The sequence below is a fragment of the Cavia porcellus genome, unplaced genomic scaffold (genome assembly GCF_034190915.1).
Source record: "Cavia porcellus strain 051 isolate PalLab524CR breed Dunkin Hartley unplaced genomic scaffold, mCavPor4.1 scaffold_23, whole genome shotgun sequence".
Classification (NCBI taxonomy): Eukaryota; Metazoa; Chordata; class Mammalia; order Rodentia; family Caviidae; genus Cavia; species Cavia porcellus.
This window is the reverse complement of record NW_026947506.1, coordinates 38,866,730-38,882,745: the sequence shown is the minus strand read 5'-3', so window position 1 is coordinate 38,882,745 and position 16,016 is coordinate 38,866,730.

The following is a 16,016-nucleotide window of genomic DNA, read 5'->3' as shown; positions in this document are numbered from 1 at the left end:
CAATTCTTTTTAAGATAGCAAGAGGCATTATTGTAACCATTGTTGATCACCTTGTATTTTGTTTTTACATTATGTATTATGTCCATCCTTTTCATTTGGCTGACTTTGTCCTGTTATGGCACCTTTGGTTCTACTTTCTTCAAAAAAAAAAGTAATAAGAACTGTGGGAGTAACAAAACCCAAAATGTGTAATTGTCATTGTAGAAAAGAAAGGAAAAGAAAGTGCTCTAATGGATATAACTGCATATGCATTTAAGTGTATAAGATAGATAACCATATTACTGCATTTTGTTGGATCACTGAACAAAACTATTTGCAGTCTCACTGTTTGAAAGTCCCCTCTATATGCTTTAATTTTGTAACTTGAACAACTATTTCTAAGATGACAATATGTAATTAGTGATTTCCTACTGTTTGTTTTTTCTTAAACTCTGTATAACTTGTACCCTTTTTCTGTTTTTTTCTTTTTTGTCCTTAAATAAAATAAAAAAAAACCCAACAAAAAATAAAGAAATAAAATCTCCCAGTATACTGCAAGGTAAAATGTAAAACATGCTGGGATAGTTGTGTATTGTTTCTTGGATAAAGTTGTCTTCATGTCTTAGATTAAGTCAATGCAAAATCTTTGACAATAAAGTGTTTGCTAATGCTATTCTCTAAAAACTTAAGAATAGCCTGCCATGCTCAGCCAGCTCTGTGGATTTGGGCCTCCCTATGCCTTCAATTTTGGAGACTGGGTGGCCTGGGATGAGTGTCCCCACACCATCCCAATCCCTGGGATGTTGTTCAAGATTCTTGCTCCCACCAGCCAGGGAACTTCATGGCTTCCAGCCACACTGAACCAGCTCAGCAGGGTTTGAGTCTGCCTGCAACCAACTTCCTGGCTTCCTTCCATGCTCGGCCAGCTCTGGGGATTTGATGCTGCCTGTGCCCTCAATTCTGGAGGCTGGCGATCTGGGGTGAGTGTCCCTGCTCCATCCCAAGTCCTGGGAGGGAATTTAAGATCTTAGCTCGTGCCTGAGAGGGAACTTTATGGCTTCCTGCTGCACTGAACCAGCTCAGCAAGGATTGGGCCTGCCGGCACCAACTTTTCGGTTTCTTTCCATGCTTGGCCCGCTCCATAGAATTGGGCCTACCAGCCTGCACCCTGAATTCTTGAGTCTGAGAGGCCAGGGGTGAGTGTCCCCATACCATCACAAGCCCCTGGGAGTGAGTTTCAGATTCTTGCTCCCACCAGCCAGGGAACTTTGTGGCTTCTTGCCACATTGGACTGGCATAGCAGGGCTTGGCCCTGCCTGCTCCACCTCCAGTGACCTTCTCTCAACCCATGGAACTGAGCAGCCAGAGTCAAGGAAGCTGAGAGAATAGAAGAGGATTTCCAACAGGCCCAGGGGAAGCCTTACAATAACACTTGAACATGGAAATATAGGAAAATGATAAAACAAAATACCAAAATACAATCTCAAGCCTCCAGCCCAGCCCAAGAAACCTTAGGAGCTATGTACATAGAAGAAAACATATGCCATACACCTGAAATACCTGAAAAATAGCAACTGATACAAAGAAGCAACTATGGGAAGCTTTAAAGGAATTCAAACTAGAAATAATCTTCCAGGTAAAAGAAGAAATGATAAAACAAAGGAAACAGATGCTGAACATATCTAAAGAAGACACAGTTAAAAAATTGGAAGAACTAAACAAAAATATAGAATCCCAGGATGAACAATATAAGAAACAAACAGAATACAAAAGCAGATGCAAAGAGATATGCAGAAAATCAAAAATTCCTTTGAAAGTTGTCAAAACAGCTCAATGAATGTGAAGATAGAATTTCAGATCTCGAAGACAAGATTGCAGCTAGTGAACAGAAAAGGAAAGATCTTTTAAAAATAACAAGGAATCAGGAAAAAATTCAACAGCTGAAAGAAGATGCAAAGAAAAACAACATAACATTGATACAGTAAATGAAAAAGAAGAGGACAACATAAAGGATGTCAAGAGGATATTTAGAGAAGTAATAGCTGAAAATTTCCCAAACATGAGAATGGAAACTGACATCAGGATCAGGGAAGCATATAGAACTACAAATAGTCATAACCAAAATAAAACTACACCCAGACATATAATAATCAACATTCCAGAAATCCAACAAAAGAACAGAATATTAAAAGCTGTTAAAGAGAAAAGACAAGAACACCTATAAAGGAAAATCTATCAGAATCACAGCAGACTTCTCAGCACAAACAGTAAAAGTCAAGAAGAGCATGGAGTGAAGTATTCCAGATCCTAAAGGAAAATGATTTTCAACCTAGACTGATGTACCCTGAAAAACTGTCCTTCAAAATGGATGGAGAATTAAGATACTTCGATGACAAAGAACAGCTGAAGAGCTTTATTATCACCAACCCAAGCCTGCAAAGAATACTGAGAGACAGTTTAGATACACTTTGGAAAAAACCACTAAGCACAGCAGACAAACAGAATGGAAAGAAAAAGATGCAACAGCAGAAAGATAACATGTCAACAATAAACCAATACATAACAGTTATAACCACCAATGTAAATGGTCTCAATTCAACAATTAAATGAAACAGAGTGGAAGAATGGATCAGAAACAACATCTAATCATATGTTGTCTACAAGAAACCTATCTAACTGAAAAGGACACTCACAGACTGAAAGTCAAAGGATGGAAAACAATACTTCAAGCAACAGGAATGCAAAAAAAAAAAAAAAGCAGGGGTAGCTATTCTGTTTGCAGACAAGGTAAACTTCAAACCAAGAATTATCAGAAGAAATAAAGAAGGTCATTACATACTGGCTAGGGGAAAACTTCAAGAAGAAGAGATAACAATCTTAAATATATATGCACCAAATTCCAGAGCACCCAGTTATATAAAGCAAGTATTAATAGAAATGAAAAAACAAATTAGAAATACCACAATTATAACAGGAGATTTAACACTATATTGACACCAAGGACAGATCAACCAGATAGAAAATGTGGAAAGAAATAACAGAACTGAATCACACCTGTGAACAAATGGACTTGACAGACATGTACAGAGTGTTCCATCCAACAACATCAGAATACCCCTTCTTCTCAGCAGTACATGGGACATTCTCTAAAACAGACCATATACTAGCCCACAGAAAATATTTAAATAAATGGAAAAGAGTTGAAATTATCGCATGCATTTTATCAGATCATAGTGCCTTGAAACTAGAAATTAATGATAAAAGATACTACAAAAATCCCACAAACATATGGAAACTGAATAACACACTCTTGAGTAATCAGTGGGTCACAGGGGAAATTAAAATAGAAATTAAATGATACCTATAAGGAAACAAAAATAAAAATACAACTTACCACAATCTGTGGGATGCAATGAAAGCTGTCCTCAGAGGAAAATTTATTGCACTGAGTTCCCACATCAGGAAAACAGAATGAATACAAATAAATAACCTGATGTTACACCTCAAATATCTAGAAAAAGAAGAGCAAGTCAAGCCTAAGAAAACAATTCAAAGAATCAATGAATGAAAGAGTTGGTTCTTTGAAAGAATAAATAAAATTGATAAGCCCCTAGTCAAGCTTATTAAACAAGGGAGTAAAAAGCTTAAATTCATGCAGTAAGGAGTGAAATAGGTGAAATCAATGAAGACTGTAGAAAAACAGAAGATTATCAGCATCTATTTTGATAATCTCTACTCTCCTAGGTTTGATAACACAAGAAAATAGACAAATTCCTAGAAACATATGAAGTACCAAAGCTCAGTGAAGAAGAGATAAAACTGCTGAATAACCCAATCTCTGTTAATGAAACTGAAAATGTAATTAAGTCCTTACCTACAAAGAAGAGCCCAGGCCCAGATGGATTCACTGTGGAATTCTACAAGAAATACAAGGAAGACTTAATGCTGACACTCCTCAAAATCTTCAGTGAAATTGAAAGGGAGCAATCCTTCCTAAGTCATTGCTGGAAAGAAATATTACTCTAGTACCAAAACCTGAGAAAGACCCAACTAAAAAAGAGAACTCAATCTCCCTAAGGAACACAGATGCAAAAATCCTCAATAAAATATTGGCAAATAGAATGCAGCAAATCATCAAGAAGATTATACACCATGACCAAGTGAGATGCATCCCAGGCAACATACATAAATCAATAAATGTTATCTTCCATATCAATAAAGCCAAGAGTGAGAATTACATGATCATTTCTATAGATGCAGAAAAAGCTTTTGATAAGGTCCAACATTCATTCATGATAAGAACCTTACAGAAAATTGGAATAGATCATCTTTACCTCAATTTGATAAAGGCCATCTATGACAAACCATCAGCCAGTATCATACTAAATGGCCAAAAACAGAAGGCCTTTATTTTAAAATCAGGCAGAAAACAAGGATATCTCTTATCACTGCTCCTATTTAATACAGTACTGGAAGTATAAGCCAGAGCAATTATACAAGAGAGAGAAATGAAATAGCCAAAGATAGGAAAATAAGAAGTTAAATTATTATCATTGGCAGATGACAAGGTACTTTGGAGACCTCCAAAACTTCATTGAGGGACTCCTAGATATAATAAATAAATTCAGCAATGTAGCTGGATACAAAATCAATACTCAAAAATCAATAGCACTTCTATACACTAAAAACAAAATCACAGAGAGGGAAATAAGTGAAGCCACACCACTCACACTAGCAACCAAAAAAATGAAATTATATGAATTATTCTTATGAAAGAAGTGGAAGACTTATACAGGGAATATTATAATACACTGAAAAAGAAATTGAAGAGGATCTCAGGAAATGAAAAGACATTGCTTGCTCATGGATAGGAAGAATAAATATTGTGAAAATGACCATTCTGCCAAAACTGTTACACAGATTCAATGCAATCCCAATAAAAATAAAATCAACTTACCTAATAGATCTACAGAAATCACTCCTAAAAGTCATGTGGCACCAAAAGAAACCTAGAATAGCAAAGACAATTCTAGGCAGCAAAGACAAGGCAGGAGGCATCAGAATCCCTGAGTTGAAGTTATGCTACAAAACAACTGTAGTAATGTCAACATGGTACTGGAGAAGATATCTCAGCATGCAGGGGAGCATCGCAGGTTCCAGAGGCCCCATGGCCTGTGGTAAGTGCTCAGCACACTCTGCCCAAAGCCCAGACTGTTCGGGACCCTCCAGGCTTCCGGGTGCAGTGAAGTGGATAAGTGGTTTGAGGCATCTACATCCGCCTCCCCATCCCGCCTGTGCTTGGAGAACTGTGGAGCTTCAAAAAGTAGGCGGGTGCACGCTATCCCCAGAGCTCAACCTATTTGGGACTCCTGCACCTCACCATCGGTGTGCAGAGGAGGGGCTGGGTGGATCTAGATCTGCCTCTCCATGTGTCTGGAGGACTGAGGATATCTCAGCAAGCAGGTGAGCATCGCAGGTTCCAGAGGTCCCACGGCCTGTGGTAATTGCTCAGCACACTCTGCCAAAGCCCAGACTGTTTGGGACCCTCCAGGCTTCTGGGTGCAGTGAAGTGGATAAGTGGGTTTGAGGCACCTACATCTGCCTCTCATCCCGGCTGCGCTTGGAGAACTGTGGAGCTTCCAACAAGCAGGTGGGGGCACAGTGGCCCTGAAGCCCAGCTTATCTAGAACTATGGAGTTCTAAACAGGCAGAAGAGGGCCACTGGTTCTACAGGCCCAGTGGCTTGGGGTAACGGGGTGCCAGAGTCTCAGGAGCTGCAAACATAGAAGGGGATTTCTAACATACCCTGAGGAAGCTTTCAAATAACACTTGAAACAAAGAAATATAGGAAAATGACAAAACAAAAGACCAAATTAAAAAACTCTGACCTCCAGCCCATCTCAAGAAACCCTAGGAGCAATGTATATAGAAGAAAATATATGCCATTCACCTCAAATATCGGACACAATAGTTACTAAAATTAACAAGCAACTCCAGAAAGCTTTAAAGAAATTCAAACTCGAAATAATCTCCCAGGTAAAAGAAGAAATGATAAAAGAAATGAAAGAGATTCTGAATATATCTAAAGAAAACACAGATTAAAAAATTGGAGGAACTAAACAAAAAGATAGAATCCCTAGACAAGCAATATAAGAAACAAACAGCATACACAATGCAGATGCACAGAGATATACAGGAAATAAACTCCACTGAAAGTTGTAAAAACTGCCTCCATGAAAGTGAAGATAGAATTTCAGACCTTGAAGACAAGATTGCAGCTAGTGAACAGGAAAGGAAAGATCTTTTAAAAATAACAAGGAATCAGGAAACAACAATTCAACACCTGCAAGATGATGCAAAGAAAAATAACACAAGAATGATAGGGATTAATGAAAAAGAAGGAGACAACATAAAGGATGTCAAGAGGATATTTAGAGAAGTAATAGCTGAAAATTTCCCAAGCATGAGATCAGAAACCGACATCAGGATCAGTGAAGCATATAGAACTCCAAATAGTCATGACCAAAATAAAACTACACCCAGATATATAGTAATCACCATCCCAGAAATCCAACACAAGAATGGATTATTAAAAGCTGTCAGAGAGAAAAGACAGATCACTTGTAAAGGAAAACCTATCAGAATCACGGCAGACTTCTCAGCACAAACAATAAAGTCAAGAAGAGCATGGAGTGAAGTATTCCAGGTCCTAATCCAAAATGATTTCCAACCTAGACTGATGTATCCTGTAAAACTATCATTCAAAATTGATGGTGAAATACAATACTTCCATGACAAAGAACAGCTGAAGAACTTCATGAACACCAAACCAACCCTGCAAAAAATTTTGAAAGACAGTTTAGATACACAAAGGAAAAAACCACTAAGCAAAGCAGATAATTAAACAGAACAGAAAGATAAAGATGCAACAGCAGAGAGATAACATGTCAACAATAAACCAGCATTTAACAGTAATAGCCATTAATGTAAATGGTCTCAATGCACCAACCAAAAGAAACAGACTAGCAGAATGGATCAAGAAACAAAATCCAACCATATGCTGTTTATAGGAAACCCATCTAACCCTTAACAGAAATGAAAACTCAAATTATCAGTAACACAATTGTAACAGGAGACCTTAATATGCCATCGACACCAAGGGACAGATCAACCAGACAAAAAATGAGCGAAGAAATAACAGAACTGAATCACACATGTGAACAAATGGATTTGATAGACATATACAGAATTTTCCACCCAACAACATCAGAATACACATTCTTCTCAGCAGTACATGGATCATTCTCTAAAATAGACCATATATTAGTTCACAGAACATATTTAAACAAATGCAAAAGAGTTGAAATTATCTCTTGCATGTTATTGGATCATAGCGCACTGAAATTAGAAATTAATGATAAAAGATACTGCAAAAATCCCGCAAACACATGGAAACTAAATAACACACTCTTGAGTAATCAGTGGGTCACAGAAGAAATTAAAGAAGAAATTAATACCTAAAAGAAAATGAAAATGCAGATACAACTTACCGGAATTTGTGGGATGCAATGAAAGCTGTCCTCAGAGGAAAATTTATTGCACTGAGTTCCCACATCAGGAAAACAGAATGAATACAAATAAATAACTTGATGCTACACCTCAAACAGCTAGAAAAAGAAGAGCAAGTCAAGCCCAAAGCCAAAAGAAGAGTGGAAATTACAAAAATCAGAGCAGAAATCAATGCAATAGAGACTAAGAAAACAATCCAAAGAATCAACGAATCAAAGAGTTGGTTCTTTGAAAGAATAAATAAAATCGATAAGCCCCTAGCCAACCTTATTAAAAAAAGGGAAGAAAAAGCTCAAATTCATGCAATAAGAAATGAAAAAGGAGAAATCACTATAGACCCAATAGAAATACAGAAGATCATCAACACCTATTTCGAAAACCTCTACTCTCAAAGGTTTGATAACACAGAAGAAATAGACAGATTCTTAGAAACATATGAAGTACCAAAGCTAGATCAAGAGGATGTAAAACTGTTGAATAACCCAATCTCTGTTAATGAAATTGAAAATGTAATTAAGTCCTCACCTACAAAGAAGACCCCAGGCCCAGATGGATTCCCTGCAGTATTCTACAAGAAATAGAAAGAAGACCTAATGCCGACACTCCTCAATCTATTCAATGAAATTGAAAGGGAAGCAATCCTTCCTAAGTCATTCCTGAAAGCAAATATTACTCTAGTACCCAAACCTGAGAAAGACCCACTAAAAAAGAGAACTATAGACCGATCTCCCTAATGAACACAGATGCAAAAATCCTCAATAAAATATTGACAAATAGGATGCAGCAAATCATCAAGAAGATTATACATCATGAGCAAGTGGATTCATCCCAGGAATGCAAGGATCGTTCACCATTCGTAAATCAATAAATGTAATCCACCACGTCAATAAATCCAAAAGTAAGAATCACATGATCATTTCTATAGATGCAGAAAAAGCCTTCGATAAGGTCCAGCATTCATTCATGATAAGAACTTCACAGAAAATTGGAATAGATGATCTTTACCTCAATATAATAAAGGCCATTTATGACAAACCAACAGCCAGCATCATACTAAATGGCCAAAATTGAAAGCCTTTACTTTAAAATCAGGCACCAGACAAGGATGTCCTTCATCACCACTCCTATTTAATATAGTACTGTAAGTACTAGCCAGGGAAATTAGGCAAGGGAGAGAAATAAAAGGGGTAAAGATAGGAAAAGAAGAAGTTAAATTATCATTGTTTGCAGATGACATGATCCTCTACATAGAAGATCCCCTAAACTCCATTGAAAGACTCTTAGATACAATAAATGAATTCGGTAATATAGCTGGATACAAAATCAATACTCAGAAATCAATAACATTCCTATACACGAACAACAAAATCACAGAGAGGGAAATAAGAGAAACTACAGCCTTCACATTAGCAAGCAAAAAAATGAAATATTTAGGAATTACTCTTATGAAGGAAGTGAAAGACCTATACAAGGAAAATTATAGTACACTGAAAAAGGAAATTGAAAATGATCTCACAAAATGGAAAAACATCCCTTGCTCATGGATAGGAAGAACAAACATTGTGAAAATGGCCATTCTCCCAAAACTGTTATAGAGATTCCATGCAATCCCAATAAAAATACCATCAACATACCTTATAGATCTAGAGAAATCACTCCTAAAATTCATCTCGAACCAGAAGAGACCTAGAATAGCAAAGGCAATTCTAAGCAGCAAAGGCAAGGCAGGAGGCATCACAATCCCTGACTTGAAGTTATACTACAAAGCAACAGTAGTAAAATCAACATAGTATTGGAATCAAAACAGAGCCGAAGATCAATGGAATAGATTAGAATATACAACCACAACTACAAACACACTCATCCACCTTATCTTTGATAAAGGAGCCAAGCAGGTTCACTGGAAGAATGACAGTCTCTTTAATAAATGGTGCTGGAAAAACTGGCTCTCCATTTGCCCAAAACTAAAGCTAGACCCATGTCTATCATCACGTACTAAATTAAAATCTAAATGGGTCAAAGATCTGAATATTAAAACAGAAACACTAATTCTATTGGAAGACAAATTGGGTAGAAATCTTGAAGACATAGCAATGCGTAGAGAATTCATAAACCGGACTCAAACCACACGGGAAATACTTCCCAGAATCAATAACTGGGACCATTTCTTACTAAAAAGTTTCTGCATGTCAAAGAAATCTCCAGCATAGTGAAAAGAAAACCCACAAATTGGGAAAAGATTTTCGTGAGCTCTCTCTCAGACAAGGGACTCTTGTCTAAAACATATAAAGAATTAAAAAAACTCAGACCCCCAAAATTCAAAGATCCAATCCAAAAATGGGCATCTGAGATGAATACGTACTTCTCAGATTAAGAAGTGCAAATGGCAAATAAATACATGAAAAAATGCTCATCATCATTGGTCATTAGAGAAATGCAAATTAAAACCACACTGAGATACCATCTCACTCCTGAAAGAATGGCCAGGATCAAGAAAACCAACAACAACAAATGCTGGAGAGGCTGTGGGGAAAAAGGAACTCTCCTGCACTGCTGGTGGGAGTGTAGACTGGTACAGCCTTTGTGGAAGTCTGTCTGGAGATTTCTCAAAAATCTGGGATTGGAAGTCCCATTTATTCCAGCTATTCCACTTCTAGGCATATTCCCAGCAGAACTGAAAGAATCATACCAAGTGATATATGTGCATCTATGTTTATAGCAGCACAATTTGTAATCGCCAGATCTTGGAAACAACCCAAGTGTCCATCAACTGAGGAATGGATAAAATAGTTGTGGGATTTCTGTACAATGGAATATTACTTACATTAGGGAAACTATTCAGTATTCACACATGGGAGATTGATTTATTTCACTTATGAGTATGGTCTCAGGCTGCACCCATTTATTGATAAATATCTCAATGTGATCCTTCTTTATAGCTGAATAATACTCCATTGTGTATTGTTATATTGTTATGTTCTCTTTTATCTCAATATCTTCCTTATTCATTAAAAATTTACTTAGTTATTTTTTATGGTTTTTTTAATTTAGGGGAAAAATTAAAAAAATTAGCAGGATATATAATAGTAACTTTTTTTGATTTCCTATTAACTTGTTTTGAAGTCCTGTAATACTCCCACTATCTTGTTTTGACTGATTAAATTCTGTTCCATTCTGTATGATAATATCAAGTTTGAGAGTATAGGCAACTGCTTTGAAGGCAATAAGTTTCACTAAGATGCCCATTCTGGTTTGAGTATTGTTTCCTTTGGAAGTTCTGTAATGTTTACAATGCTTAAGTTTTGTTGGTCTTATTCTCTACTGTTTTGTTCAACTTTACAATACCTAATGAGATAGACAATTCTTTTTAAGGAAACAAGAGACATTATGGTAACCATTGTTGATAACCTTGTACTCTGTTTTTACATCATGTGCTATGTCTATCCTTGGTTTTGACTGATAGCTTTTTTTTTGCCATATTTGACTTTATTCTCTGCCCCCCCACAAGTAATAAGAACTAAGGTGTAATAAAACCCAAAATGTGTTATTTTTGTTGTAAAAAAGAGAAGGAAAATAAGTGCTGTAAAGGATACAACAGCTAGTGTGTGTAGGGGTGTTAAATAGCTGACCATATTAATGTTTTTGTTTGGATCATTGAACACAACTGTTTGTGGTCTCACTGTTTGAATGTCCACTTTGTATGCTTTGATACTGTGACTTGAGCAACTATCTCTAAGACGATAATATGTAATCTATTAACTGCTGATTTCTTACTTTTTTTTTTGTAGTTCTGTATTACTTGTACCCTTACAGCGCTTTATTTTGTTTTGTTTTTTTCTCTTTTTCCTTTTAAACAAAATTAAAACCAAGACATCTTACTGGAATAAAAATAGAGCTGAATATCAATGGCATAGATTCAAAGATATAGCCATAACTACAAACACACTCAATCACCTTATCTTTGATAAAGAGAACAAACATGTTCACCAAAAGAATGACAGTCTCTTTGATAAATAGTGTTGGAAAACGTGCCTCTCCATATGCTGAAAAGTAAAACTAGACCCATGCGTATCACCATGTACCAAATTAAAATCTATATGGATTAATGACCTGAATAGTAAAACAGAAACACTAAATCTATTGGAAGACAATTGGCTAAAAACCTTGAAGACATAGGTGTAGGTAGAGAATTCATGAACAAGACTCAAATTACACGGGAAATACTTCCCAGTGTCAATAACTGGGATCACGTCTTATTAAAAAGTTTCTGCACATCGAAAGAAATCTCTAACATAGTGAAAAGAAAACCCACAAACTGGCAAAAATCCTAGTGAACTGCCCCTCAGACAAAGGACTTCTGTCTAAAATATACAAAGATTTAAAAAAAAATCAGACCCCCAAAATTCTGTCTTTTTTTTTAAATTTTATTTAAGAGGAAAAAGAGAAAAACACAAAACAAAACAAAGCGGTGTAAGGGTACACGTAATACAGAACTAGCAAAAAAAAAAAAAAAAAAACATAACAGTAAGAAATCACCTGCCAATAGACCACATATTATCATCCTGGAAATATTTGCTCAAATCACAGTATCAAAGAATACAAAGTAGACATTCAAACAGAGAGACTGCAAACAGCTGTGTTCAATGATCCAAAAACATTAATATAGTCATCTATTTAACACCCTAAACACACTTGCTGTTATATCCGTTAGAGCTCTTTTTTTCCCCCTCTCTTTTTTACAACAAAATTTACACATTTTGGATTTTATTACTCCTTAGTTCTTATTACTTTTTTGGGGGGGAGAGAATAAAGTCAAATATGGCAAAACAAAGCTGTCAGTCAAAACCAAGGATAGACATAGCACATGATGTAAAAACAGAGTACAAGGTTATCAACAATGGTTATCAACGTTGTCTCTTGTTTTCTTAAAAAGAATTGTCTATCTCATTAGATATTATAAAGTTGAACAAAACAGTAGAGAACACGACCAATAAAACTTAGGCATTGTAAACATTACAGGACCTCCAAAGGAGAATGAGTCAAACCAGAATGGGCATCCCAGTGAATCCTATTGCCCTCAAAGTAGTTGCCTATACCCTCAAACTTGATACTATCATACAGAATGGAACAGAGTCTAATCAGTCAAAACAAGATAGTGGGCGTATTACAGGACTTCAAAACAAGTTAATAGGAAATCAAAAAGAGTTACTATTATATATCCTAATTTTTAAAATTTTTCCCCTTCATTAAAACAAACATAAGAAATAACTAAATATTTTTTTTAAAGAATAAGGGAGAGATTGAGATAAAACAGGACATAACAATATAACAATAGAGGTTAAAGCATGACTGTTTCAGCAATCTAGTGCTTCACCACCAAATTACCCGACTTAATAGTAGTTACCATAGTGTCTGTCTTTTTCCTTGAAATATTTGGATAAAACTTCATATACTATAGCTTCAAATATTTCCATATCAAGAAGCCCAGAATAAAGCCTTTCTAATTAATAAGTGAAAACTTTATAAGGCTTCAAGGCCACATAATGGGGAATCATGATTACCACATATTTTTATATATTTGAATCATTACTTACATTAGGGAAACTATTCGGTATTCACACATGCGAGATTGATTTATTTCACTTATGAGTATGGTCTCAAGCTGCGCCCATTTATTGATAAATATCTCAATGTGATCCTTCTTTATAGCTGAATAATACTCCATTGTACAGAAATACCACAACTTTTTTATCCATTCCTCAGTTGATGGACACTTGGGTTGTTTCCAAAATCTGGCAATTACAAATTGTGCTGCTATAAACATAATTGCAACGTATATCACGGTGGTATGATGCTTTCAGTTCTTCTGGGAATATGCCTAGAAGTGGAATAGCTGGAATAAATGGGATTTCCAATCCCAACTTTTTGAGAAATCTCCAGACAGACCTCCACAAATGCTGTACCAGTGTACACTCCCACCAACAGTGCAGAAGAGTTACTTTTTCCCCACAGCCTCTTCAGCATTTGTTGTTGGTTTTCTTGATCCTGGCCATTCTTTCAGGAGTGAGATGGTATCTCAGTGTGGTTTTAATTTGCATTTCTCTAATGACCAATGATGATGAGCATTTTTTCATGTATTTATTTGCCATTTGCATTTCTTCATCTGAGAATTGCGTATTCATCTCAGATGCCCATTTTTGGATTGGATCTTTGAATTTTGGAGGTCTGAGTTTTTTAAAATTCTTTATATGTTTTAGACAAGAGTCCCTTGTCTGAGAGAGAGTTCACTAAAATCTTTTCCCAGTTTGTGGGTTTTCTTTTGACTATGCTGGAGATTTCTTTTTTCTTTTTTTTATTTAAGAGGAAAAAGAGAAAAACACAAAACAAACCAAAGCGGGGTAAGGGTTCACACAATACAGAACTACAAAACAAAACAAAACAAAACAAAACAAAACAAAACAAAAAAACATAACAGTAAGAAATCACCTGCTAGTAGATTACACACTATCTTCTTGAAAATAGTTCCTCAAATCACAGTATCAAAGAACACAAGGTGGACATTCAAACAGGGAGACTGCAAACAGCTGTGTTCAATGTTCCAAAAACATTGATAAAGTCAGCTATTTAACACCCCCAAACACACTTGTTGTTATATCCATAGAGCTCTTTTTCTTTTTTTTTCCCTCTCTTTTTTACAACAAAATTTACACATCTTGGATTTTATTACTCCTTAGTGCTTATTACTTTCTTTGGGGGGTGGGGAAGAATACAGTCAAATATGGCAAAAGAAAGCTGTCAGTCAATACCAAGGATAGACATAGCACATGGTGTAGAACAGAGTACAAGTTTATCAACAATGGTTATCAACGTTGTCCCTTGTTTCCTTAAAAAGAATTGTCTATCTTATTAGATATTATAAAGTTGGACAAAACAGTAGAGAACAAGACCAATAAAACTTAGGCATTGTAAACATTACAGGACTTCCAAAGAAGACAATAGTCAAACCAGAATGGGTATCTTAGTGAATCTTATTGTCTTCAAAGTAGTTGCCTATGTCTTCAAACTTGATACTATCATATAGAATAGAACAAAGTCTAATCAGTCAAAATAAGATCGTGGGAGTACTACAGGACTTCAAAACAAGTTAATAGGAAATCGAAAAGAGTTACTATTTATATATCCTAATTTTTTTGAATTTTTTCTTTAATTAAGACAAACATAAGAAATGACTAAATAATTTTTTTGAAACAATAAGGGAGAGATAGAGATAAAACAGGACATAACAATATAACAATAGAGGTCACAGCATGACTGTTTCATCAACCTAGTACTTCACCACCTTATAACCTGACTTAATAGTAGTTACCGTAGTGTCTTTTTCCTTGAAATATTTGGATAAAACTTCATATACTCTAGCTTCAAATATTTTCATATCAAGAAGCCCAGAATAAAGCCTTTCTAATTAATGAGTGAAAACTTTATAAGGCTTCAAGGCCACCTAATGGGGAATCATGATTACCACATATTTTTATATATTTGAATCATTATTTACATTAGGGAAACTATTCGGTATTCACACATGCGAGATTGATTTATTTCACTAATGAGTATGGTCTCAAGCTGCGCCCATTTATTGATAAATATCTCAATGTGATCCTTCTTTATAGCTGAATAATACTCCATTGTATAGAAATACCACAACTTTTTTATCCATTCCTCAGTTGATGGGCACTTGGGTTGTTTCCAAGATCTGGCAATTACAAATTGTGCTGCTATAAGCATAGGTGCACATATATCACTGTGGTATGATGCTTTCAGTTCTTCTGGGAATATGCCTAGAAGTGGAATAGCTGGAATAAATGGGATATCCAGTCCCAACTTTTTGAGAAATCTCCAGACAGATCTCCACAAAGGCTGTACCAGTCTACACTCCCACCAGCAGTGCAGGAGAGTTCCTTTTCCCCCACAGCCTCTCCAGCATTTGTCGTCGGTTTTCTTGATCCTGGCCATTCTTTCAGGAGTGAGATGGTATCTCAGTGTGGTTTTAATTTGCATTTCTCTAATGACCAATGATGATGAGCATTTTTTCATGTATTTATTTGCCATTTGCATTTCTTCATCTGAGAATTGCGTATTCATCTCAGATGCCCATTTTTGGATTGGATCTTTGAATTTCGGAGGTCTGAGTTTCTTTAATTCTTTATATGTTTTAGAAAAGAGTCCCTTGTCTGAGAGAGAGTTCACTAAAATCTTTTCGCAGTTTGTGGGTTTTCTTATCACTATGCTGGAGATTTCTTTTGACATGCAGAAACTTTTTAATAAGAAGTGGTCCCAGTTTTTCATTCTGGGAAGTATTTCCCGTGCGGTTTGAGTCCTGTTCATGAATTCTTTACCTACTCCTATGTCTCCAAGGTTTCTACCTATTTTGTCTTCCAATAGATTTAGTGTTTCTGTTTTAATATTCAGAT